An 11064-nucleotide genomic window follows, 5' to 3' on the forward strand; every position below is an offset into this window, starting at 1 on the left:
CGCGATAGCAAGCTTTAGAGATCAAGTCCGATATGTTCACAATACACTATAATATCTACTCTCGCTGATTAGGGATGCAAAGCTCATTCAAATCATATCAAGTTATCAACAAACGGTTAGCTAAATTGATTAACCCTAATTCATGCACTAAGTGATCAGTTCAATGCAAGCAATAAGAACAGATATGAATGTAGACAATCTTAAGATGGCTTATTTATGCTTCAGCTTGCGAATCCAAAACCCTAGAACCCTAAACTAACTCGGTGGCTACTCAGACATAACACAAGAACAGAGAAGCATGATTTCTGAATAATACTGCATATAATAGATAATAGAAATCAGAGGGTTCAGGATAATCTTCTCTATGAGATAGATGAGACCTTCTCCCTTACAAGTAGCAATCGCTAAAATAACAAAGCTCTCTCAGGTCTTTCTTGCGTGAAAACTAAGGTAAGTCATAAAGTAAATAAAAGAAGAATATATATAGGAGCCACAGGCGGCTAAAGGAAAAAATAGGGAAAACTAGGGCAAATCCCGAAATAGAATCTTTTATTCCATGAAGTATCGGGGAACAGGCTGTCAGGGTGCTCCACTCATGCGAGAACAGTCTGCCTGACTGTTTCGGTTGTAAAAACCTTCAAGTCAGGCTCTTTTCTTCTCCTTTCGCTCCACACAATCATTCTTCTCACCTATTAGACTCTCAGAACTGTAATGACTCAAAGGGACTAGAAAGACACGATAAAACCTTGAAAACTATTAGTAAGACATACATATAATGTGCCAAAAACACAATATATCAACTCTCCCAGACTTAGTTCTTTGTTTGTCCTCAAACAAAATCAAGTACCAAGAACCGAAAGAAAGGTTTGAAAGAGTGGGAACTCGCCTATTCTCAGCAACCATACAATAACCACAAATCTTTGAACCATATAAGCAGTTTAGCTAAAACAATACACCCTTACCAAGAACTCCACTAACTGCTGTTCAAAACGGCTCCATACTCTGTATCTCAAACCTGCAAAAGTTAAACTTTCCAGACAAAACTCCTTATATTTAATTAAGAGTGGCGTGAGCTTCTTATCACAGGCATTAGACAGGGTAACGGTCTAAGTATGAAACAGGCCTTTTTGTGTTTAAGTGGAGCTAGTCAGTGTTTAGGGGCAACCAAATTAAGTAGGGGATGCAGGATATCGCGCAAAATTGCAAGAGAGGATAGATCCATTGATGTCCACAAACCCTACTCGTTTTTGCCTGTTCCCTTGTTTCAGCACAGTTTATCTGAACAACACCTATTTTGGAAACATTCGCTCTATTCTTCATGGTTCTCATCTCTTCTATTTTACCAGCGGCTTCCGTCTTTCTTTGGAATCTTCTCCTCCTTCGTCACCTTTTTCTGAAGTACAAAAATAAAATATTTTATTTTTATCTTTATTTTATTTTATTTTATTTCTTTTTCTGAATACAAGTGACGAAGCAGTAGGTAACATTGGTACTTTCAACTTTTCCACTGGAGTTCTCGACTTCATATCTATTCTTGTTTCTCTTCTCTTTTGTTAGATCAATGGCGGCGGAGCGGTTGCTCTGTGGTTTCTGCATGTTTGTCAGCAGAACATTATGTTGCATCAACGAGTAAGAGACTGTGTCGATCCTTTCCTCTTCGACCCTTTTGCACATATCTGCACATGAGATACTGAATAACAAATGTATGAAGGTGGAATAAAGGCTTTAGGGTTTCAAGGTGGGTACTAGCTAAAGATGAGCTAGCCACTCAGGATCAGCAAGACGAATAGAAGGAATAAGAAGTCCTGAGTGTTAATCACGTTAAACCCTAATCTAATGCCCATAACAAGAAGAATTGCAGTCAAGATAAACTTCAAGTTAGATGGAGTTAAGTCTTTCCAGAGTAACCTCGACAAGCTGAGATCTTTTGGAGAACAAGATTATATAATGTCAGGGTGTTCTGGATCCACATGTGCGTCTGTCGTTTCTGCTAAGTTCACTGAATAAGATGAATTAAAGCACGAGGGTGGTTAATGCACATCATAGAATAAGGTCCTGATTCCCACAAAGTTTGGACTGATTCGATCTTAACAAACTGACTCGATAAAGACATCAAAATGACTCAAAGCGGACTGACTCTAAACATGAAACCAAAGGTAAACGATTAGTAGCAGATAAGCGCCTCCCCCAGACTTACTTCTCACCATCCCTGGTGAGAAAATAATTCAAGGAAAGGCCAAAATAATAAACAAGTGCAGGAAACAAAATAGTTCAAACGGATATAACAATGGAGATAGAACTAGGAGACTGCCTAGTCAGTCTCATCGCTCTCGGACTAGCCAGCGGAACGCATGTTCCTTCTGCGCGGAGTGGCCCACAGAGTCTCTTCCTCTGCCCCTGCAGTTCCTGCCGGTTCCTTCCATGGTCGATGACTGCTCGGTGTAGGCTGCTCTCGACGAGGCTCAACTGTGCTCGGAGTGCCCAAGCATCCTCCAGTGATCGCCTTCAAGATCCTCTTCATGAGACTGTTATTCTTACGCTGAGAATATACCATCCATCGACGGTAGGCGGCGTCATCAGCGTCGTCATTAAGGTGGCCTAGGTCATACGCAGTGTCGCCTCCATCAGTGCGGACAAACTCAACATCATCCATAGTATCATCCTGGTAAGATGATTTTGGGTCGGCACAGAGATATTGAGGATCGGGGACGAAGCAGATGTTGATCACATCTGTGAGCGAGGTGATGTCCGTTTGAGGCAGCTTGCAGTAGAGGTCGTTCCCGTCCTTACCAAGGAAGCTGTAGGTTTTCTCGTCACGGAGAATCTGACAGTTGATCAGGTAAGGGATATCAATGAACGCTAGGGTCTAGTTACACTGATAGGGGCTGAGATCAAGCTCCAAGTGGCGGAAAAGAGGAATAAGCAAACTCCCAGAACGGTCCTTTTTCAGAGAACCCTTAGTCACCCTCGCCTTCTTGTCCACAAACATCTGAACAAGCACACAACCTGGACTAGTCGTCATCTCAGCGGTCGGAATCCCAATGTTTGCGGATCTGATCTTGTCCTCAACTCCTGCGAATAACATCTGAAGCTCCCCGCGTTGCACCTTGGACGTCTGGTCCATTGAGAAGAGCAAGTTGCTCAGGACCTTTGCAGAAATCCGTAGAACAGGGTTGCGGATGCGAGACTGACTGGCTGATCGGGATTTGAAATCCCCTGAAGCGATGAACTTCCAGAACGCTTGCTCCGGAGAAAACTTCCTTGGGAAGGATGTTTTGGTGTACTCCTCAGATATCTCATAGATCTCGGTCAGCTTCTCCAAACTTATGGAGTGCTTAACGCCGCTCGCAAAGAAGGTGAAGAAGGCCTCCTCAAAGATTGGGAAGTCGGGCTTCGTGAAGGTTAGCTCCGCGGTCGCTAGGACTTGACTAACCAAATCTGGGTACAGCGGGTGAGTGATGTGGCAGAGATCAGCTATTCCCAGCACATTGGGAACATCATGCAAATCCTCATGGAGGCCCAAGTCGTTCAAAGCTCCGGCGTCAACGAATCATGTTGGGAGGATGTTGATCGTGAGTAAGGTGTTGTAGCGACGCGAGGCCCTCTTATCCCATCTTTCCTCCGAAGAATCAGGGATGTTTGGGTCAGTGAGGGAGATCTCAGTTCCCTCTTATCGTGGCCATGGGTAAGTTGGGGAGATGGTGTCATCCTCCGGTTCTCCTCGGGCGTGTGGTGGTTTGATCCTAGAAGCCATCTTGGTTCGTCTGGGAGCCATCTGCTAAACAAAACCAAAGGGAAGTTCTTAGTACCATTCGATTGGGTTTAGTAGAAAAAGTTGGAAGCTTTTACTATTGTAGGTGCTCTTTCCAAACTTTTCCATAACCCAATGTAGAGAGAACAAGCGATCGATAATGGTAAACCACACTTAGATGACTAGGTACTTAAATCATCTCGCCAATCAACAGATATCAATTCAATAGATCCCAAAATCCATATCTAAACAATCGATGCATGTGCAATTAAGAACATTGGCGCAAAGGTTATAACTTTCCAACTATCCTAATCGATTCATCCATTCTCAACTCAACTTCTATGAGCCATCCTAACAGCAAAGGAGAGGTCGATTTTGATTTAGAAAAACCCTAAAATCGATCTATCCAGCGCAAAAGAAGAGAAGGACATTTTTGGCCGAGAATCACATTGTGATTTCGCCTCTTACCGTTCGATTGGTGATGGAAGAGTCCTGCAATTTAACCAAACGACTCGAAATCCAAGCAAGTATAAACCGAAAATCTCAAACAAGTTGAAGAAGTTTAAAGAGTTTTAGGTTTTAAAGGGGAATAGAGAGAGGCGATGGAGGAGGCGATTTTGGTGGAAGTGGGAGAGAGATGGGAAAAGTTCCCTTTTTATAGGTTCCCACTTCGTGCCCCATTTCCCACTTTCTAGGGTTTTTCCCCAATTTTACAAAATAATTTTAAATCTAATTAAAAAAAATCCAAATTTTTTTTTTGGGTCCCGAGAAACTTTAGCGGAGCAGCTGTTCCGAATCAGGAACAGCCGGAGACTGTTCTGGTTGAGTAGTTTGGGGTTTTTCTGATTTTTTTATCCTGCAAATAAATTAAAAGAACACAAAACAAAATCTAAAAGAAATATTTACACTCACCGGTGGGTTGCTTCCCACCAAGCGCTTGGTTTAAGTCACTAGCTTGACTTGGTTAGCCTGTTAGGCTAAAGAATGATCGCTTAGGGGAATTTCTTCACCCTCTGCGATTGTTGTCTCAGCAAGATATGACTTTAGTCATTGACCATTGACAACAATTTCCTCACCTTTTGTGTCCAGCAACACAACAGCTCCGTAGGGACGGACCTCTTTGATGGTGAATGGTCCGGACCATCTTGATCGCAGCTTTCCAGGGAACAATCTAAACCTGGAGTTGAAAAGTAGCACCTGATCTCTAGGCTGAAATTCTCGGCTGATGATCCTCTTGTCATGATAGGCTTTAGTTGGCTCCTTATAGATCTTTGAGCTTTCATAGGCGAGATGCCTAATTTCCTTCAACTCGTGGATTTGCATGGATCGTCTCTCTGCTGCTGGTTTGATGTCGAAGTTGAGTAGTTTCACAGCCCATGCTGCCTTGTAATCCAACTCAACCGGCAGGTGACAAGCTTTACCGTACACCAGGTTGTAGGGAGTGGTCCCGACTGGTGTTTTGTAGGCTGTTCTGTAAGCCCAGAGAGGGTTGTCTAGCTTGAGCGACCACTCCTTGCGACTTGTGTTAACTGTTTTCTACAGGATGCTCTTGATATCTCTGTTTGACACTTCCACTTGACCACTTGTTTGAGGGTGATATGGCGTGGCTACCTTGTGTTTCACGCCATTCTTTTTCAATAGACCTGCAAAGATCTTGTTGATGAAATGACTACCCCATCACTGATGACTACTGGTGGTACCCAAAATCTTGGAAAGATTATGGTTTTGAACATCTTAGTCGCCTCCTTTGCATCGTTTGTGGGACTGACAATTGCTTCCACCCACTTAGAAACGTAGTCAACTGCCACCAATATGTACTCGTTCTTGAAGGATGGTGGGAATGGTCCCATGAAATAATCCCCAAACAATCGAATACTTCAACCTCCAAGATGAAGTTCTGAGGCATCTCATTCCGTTTACTGATATTCCCTTGGCGCTGGCATGAGTCGCACCGAGAGATGTAGGAGTGGGCATCTTGGAACATTGTTGACCACCAAAAACCGGCTTGGAGAATCTTGGACACGGTTTTAAACGTTGCAAAGTGCCATGCATAAGAGGAGCCGTGACAGTGAAAGAGGATTCCTGGAATCTCAGACTCTGATACACACCGTCGGAATACTCCATCCTTGCAACTTCGGTACAAGTATGGCTCATCCCAATAGTAGTGTCTTGCGCCTCGTAGAAATTTTCGTTTATCATTGCCAGTGAATTTGACTGGTTCATTCTCAGCGGCCAAATAGTTGGCAATCTCTGCAAACCATGGAAGGTTGGGGTATTGCTTTTTGATCGCACAAACAAGGTGTTCCAGTATGCTGGAGCAATTTGGTCGGAGCGATTGTTCTGTGATGCTTACGTGACTGATCGAGTAGACGTGCTCGACTGGAAGGCTGTCATCAAGGGCTGTGTCTTCATCTATCTTCATTCTGGAGAGGTGATCTGCGACACCATTCTCGATGCCCTTTTTTCCTTGATTTATAGGTCAAATTCTTGGAGCAATAAGATCCATCGGAGCAGCCTTGGTTTAGCATCCTTCTTTGTTAGTAAGTATCTCAACGCTGCATGGTCCGTGTGCCCTATCACCTTGGAGCCAACGAGGTAAGATCTGAATTTTTCAAAAGCAAAGACAATTGCCAGGAGTTTTTTCTCTGTAGTTGCGTAGCGACATTGAGCTTCGTCTAGTGTTCTGCTTACATAATAGATCACGTGAAGCTTCTTATCTTTTCGTTGACCGAGCACTGCTCTGACCGCAAAGTCGCTAGCATCGGTCATGATTTCGAAGGGAAGCTCCCAGTCTGGTGGTTGCACAATGGGTGCGCTGACTAGAGCTCCTTAGATCGTGTGGAAAGCGGCCAAACAATCGCCATCGAACTCAAACTTTGTCTCCTTGCAGAGCAGTCGAGTGAGTGGTTTTGCGATTTTGGAGAAGTCCTGGATGAACCTTCTGTAGAAACCAGCATGTCCGAGGAAACTCATGATTCCTTTGACAGAGTTTGGAGGCTGTAAACTCATCATCACCTTTATCTTTGCTTTGTCCACTTCGATTCCTTTTTCTGAGATTTTGTGACCTAGAACAATCCCATCTCACACCATGAAGTGACACATCTCCCAATTTAGCACGAGATGCTTCTCTTCACACCGCTGAAGGACCCTGCACAAGTTTGACAAACAGACAGAAAATGAGTTCCCATAGACGCTAAAGTCATCCATGAAAACTTCCATTATGTCCTTAGTTAGGTAAGTGAAAATAAACATCATGCAACGCTGGAATGTCACAGGAGCGTTGCACAACCCTAACGGCATTCTCCTGTAGGCAAAAGTGCCGTAGGGACACGTGAAATTCGTCTTCTCCTGATCGTCTTGGTGAATGAGAATCTGAAAGAAACCTGAATAACCATCTAAAAAGCAGTAATATGGGTGGTTAGCCAATCTCTCAAGCATTTGATCAATGAATGGGAGCGGGAAGTCCCCCCTTTCTTAGGAACTACATGAACATGACTAACCCACTTGCTATCAGAAATCGCATATATTACACTAGCTTCTAGAAGTTTCATTATCTCTTTCTTAACAACATCTTTTAGATTTGGGTTTAACCGCCTCTGATGTTCTACAGAAGTCATCGATTCATCTTCTAGATGTATTCTATGCATGCATAAATCATGTGAAATACCAGGAATATCTTCTATGAATACCCTATTGCCTTACGGTATTTTCTCAATTCACAAAAGAGTTTAGCAGTTTCCACATTATTGAGCTCAGAGTTCACAATGATAGGATATGCGGAGTTAGGCCCAAGAAACGCATACTTGAGTTTTGTTGGGAGGGACTTTAGTTCGATCTTTGGAGCCTTGAGTTCGCTCCAGGAATCGTCGAGCAGGCTGGCCGGTTTGTTCCCTCGTTTACGAGTAGTTGCTCCTTCTGTTGGAACCTGATTGCTCGTCTCCCCCAGACTCAGGAAAGCGACCATCTTCTCAATGCTTTTACTCGAATCAAGTATCTTCTCATACCCATCAGCATCAAATTTGGCGGCGTTCTCGTCGTCAATCGTGAAGTTCTTACCATCTAGCATAGGTCGTTTGAGCAGCTCGTCCATCTCAAACTTCATCACAATATCCTCCAGTTGGAGATCGATCCTCCCATTGCGGACATCAATGATTGCACCAGCTGTGCATAGGAAAGGTCGGCCTAGAATGAGAGGGTCTTTTGGTTCATCTTCAAGCTCCAGAACCACGAAATCCGCCAGAACAGTGGTGTTGCCAATTTGAACTTGGATGTCTTCGAGAACACCTACTAGCAACTTGACTGATCTGTCTGCGAACACCAATGAAATCCTGCTTGGCTTGAAATTGGTTAGTCCCATGCGTTTTGCAACTGAGTAGGGCATGAGATTCACACTAGAACCTAAATCACATAAAGAACAAACGAAGACTGTTTTTTTCGATCTGAACCGAGAGGACAAATTTTCCAGGATCTTCCAATTTCCTGACTGTTCTGCTTTGAAGGATTACGCTGCATTCTTTTAAGACCATCATGATATCGCTGTCTGCAGAGGTCTTCCCAGAGATCAGCCCCTTCATAAGACTGCGCATTGAAGGAATCATCTAAATTGTGTCCATGAGAGATAACTTAACATTCAACTCCTCTAGCATCTTCTTGCACTTCATCTCTTCGCAATCCTTTCGTGATCTCTTAGCATGGACTGGGTAGGGAACTTTTGGAGTGTAGACGCGAGTCGGAACAGGCTGGTCTTGCGTCGTAACAGCTACGGGTTCTATGACAGTTGGTTGTTCCGCGTCTTGTTCGTCGTCGAGGACATCCTCAAGTGGAGGTTGTTCTCCCTCTTTCTGTTTTCCCTTCTCTTTAGCAGTGAGCTTCTTGGAGACAGGATCTGGGAAATGTCTTCCGCTTCTCAACTCGACTGCGTTACAGTCTTTGGGGTTCTTGTCTGTTTTCCCAGGGAGTGTTCCATGTTGCCTTTTGATTGTTTCAGCAGTTTAAGCGATCTGAACGTCCATCTTCTTTATTTGGCTTGCTACAACATCATATTTGGAATTTAATTCCGTGAAAATGTTGTCCATCCGAGTGTTGATCTCGTTGGTAACCTGGTTCAGTGTTTTTCCTTGAATCTGCTGACCCTGCAGAAGTTGTTGCATCATTCCCTTCAGCTCATTTGGTGGACCGTTCGCGGTTGCAGGAGCAGCCTGCGGATTGTTCTGCCTATTCTGAAACTGGTTCTGAGCTTGGCTGAGGATGAACATCTTTCCATTCTGATTCTGATTCTGAGGGTATGGCTTTTGTTATCCAGGGTTTTGGAACTGATTTCCCTGAGATCTGTCGTTGGGGTTGTCTGGATTGGGCTTGTATGAGAACAAATGCGGGTTGTTTCTCACATTAAGGTTTGGATGGTAATTCTTGAACCGCCAACCCTGACCGTTGACGTAAGTGACCTCTTGTTGATTTTCTTCTGATGTATTGGTCTCTGCTGTAGCATCTGCAGTACCTGGTTCCAGATTGGCTTCTTCCATGACATAGATCTGATTCTGATTGTTCTTAAGCAGTAGATCAACCTTTGCGGCGTGGTCATCGATCTTCCTAGTATCCATGATGTTCACCTTCTTGGAGCGGTCAGTCTCCTCGTTTTTGTTGGATGAACTAGCTGCCATGTTCTCTATTAGCGCGTGAGCTCCTTCAGTGGTTTGGGTCATGAAGTCTCCATTGCTCGCTGCATTTAGAGCATTGCATAACTCCCAATCCACACCATCGTAGAAGATTCCTAGGACATGGTCATCGTCAAATCCGTGATGAGGACACTCTCTGAGGGTATCATTGAATCGTTCCCACGCTTCATTAAATGGTTCGTTAGCGAGCTGCTTGAAAGAAGAGATCTTGTTCCTTAGGGCAGCTGTTTTTGCTTTCGTGTAGAAGTGGCCCAAGAAAGCTGATCTAACCTGCTCCCAAGTAGTTAGGGAACCTGTAGGTAACGACTTAAGCCATCGTGAAGCCTTGTCCGCTTGAGAGAATGGAAACAACATGCATTTGATGAAGTCGGGTGGGACGCCGTTTGCACGAGCGAAACTGCAAATCTCTTCGAAAGCTTCGATGTGTTCCATTGGTATCTCAGCTGACAGTCCATGGAACATCTTTTCTCTGCACAAGATTGATCATGCCGGGTTTGATCTCAAAATCTGCCCTTTGACATGGCGGTGTAGCAATAGCAGAGCGCGTAGCAGGGATGTTACACAGTAAATTCCTCTCACCGATTGGAGCAAGTGGTTCATGTTGTGCAGCTTGTTGAGCAGCCAGCTGCTGTGCTGCAATCGTTTGCTGCATCCGTTGCTGCATCTGTTGCAGAGAAGCAGCAATTTGTTCTGGAGTGCCGAAGTTGTAGTATAGTGGTAAGTATTCCTGCCTGTCACGCGGGTGACCCGGGTTCTATCCCCGGCAACGGCGCCAAAACTTGATACACGTTAGAGATCAAGTCCGATATGTTCACAATACACCCTAATATCTACTCTCGCTGACTAGAGATGCAAAGCTCATTCAAATCATATCAAGTTATCAACCAACGGTTAGCTAAATTGATTAACCCTAATTCATGCACTAAGTGATCAGTTCAATGCAAGCAATAAGAACAGATATGAATGTAGACAATCTTAAGATGACTTATTTATGCTTCAGCTCGCGAATCCAAAACCCTAGAACCCTAAACTAACTCGGTGACTACTCAGACATAACACAAAAACAGAGAAGCATGATTTCAGAATAATACTGCATATAATAGATAATAGAAATCAGATGGTTCAGGATAATCTTCTCTAGGAGACAGATGAGGCCTTCTCTCTTACAAGTAGCAATCGCTAAAATCACAAAGCTCTCTCAGGTCTTTCTTGCGTGAAAACTAAGGTAGGTCACAAAGTAAATAAAAGAAGAATATATATAGGAGCCACAGGCGGCTAAATGGAAAAACAGGGAAAACTAGGGCAAATCCCGAAATAGAATCTTTTATTCCCTGGAGTATCGGGGAACAGGCTGTCAGGGTGCTCCACTCATGCGAGAACAGTCTGCCTGACTAGGGGGGATTTAAGAATAGTAATATAACGCAAAGAACAAGTTAACAAGGTGAGGTTCTTTTCGAATTGATTAAAGGCGCTAGTCTAGGGTTTCTTCTTCAGGTAAGGAAATCGCAAACCAAGCAATTATTCAAGTCCAGTTTACACAAGTCTAAACTCGGATCACTCAGGTTGAAACAACCCACTGTCGTGGTGTTGATTCTTTTGCAGATCGGTCTTGATACCTAAACTCCCGTTTGGATCAAT

General features: G+C 43.9%; 1 pseudogene; it reads right to left on the bottom strand.

Moving 5' to 3' along the window:
* Window positions 1-2335: 2335 nt before the first annotated feature.
* On the bottom strand, window positions 2336-9006 carry LOC106324211 (annotated as a pseudogene).
* Between the last annotated feature and the right edge of the window lie 2058 nt (window positions 9007-11064).

The sequence above is a fragment of the Brassica oleracea genome, chromosome C2, assembly GCF_000695525.1.
Source record: "Brassica oleracea var. oleracea cultivar TO1000 chromosome C2, BOL, whole genome shotgun sequence".
NCBI lineage: Eukaryota > Viridiplantae > Streptophyta > Magnoliopsida > Brassicales > Brassicaceae > Brassica > Brassica oleracea.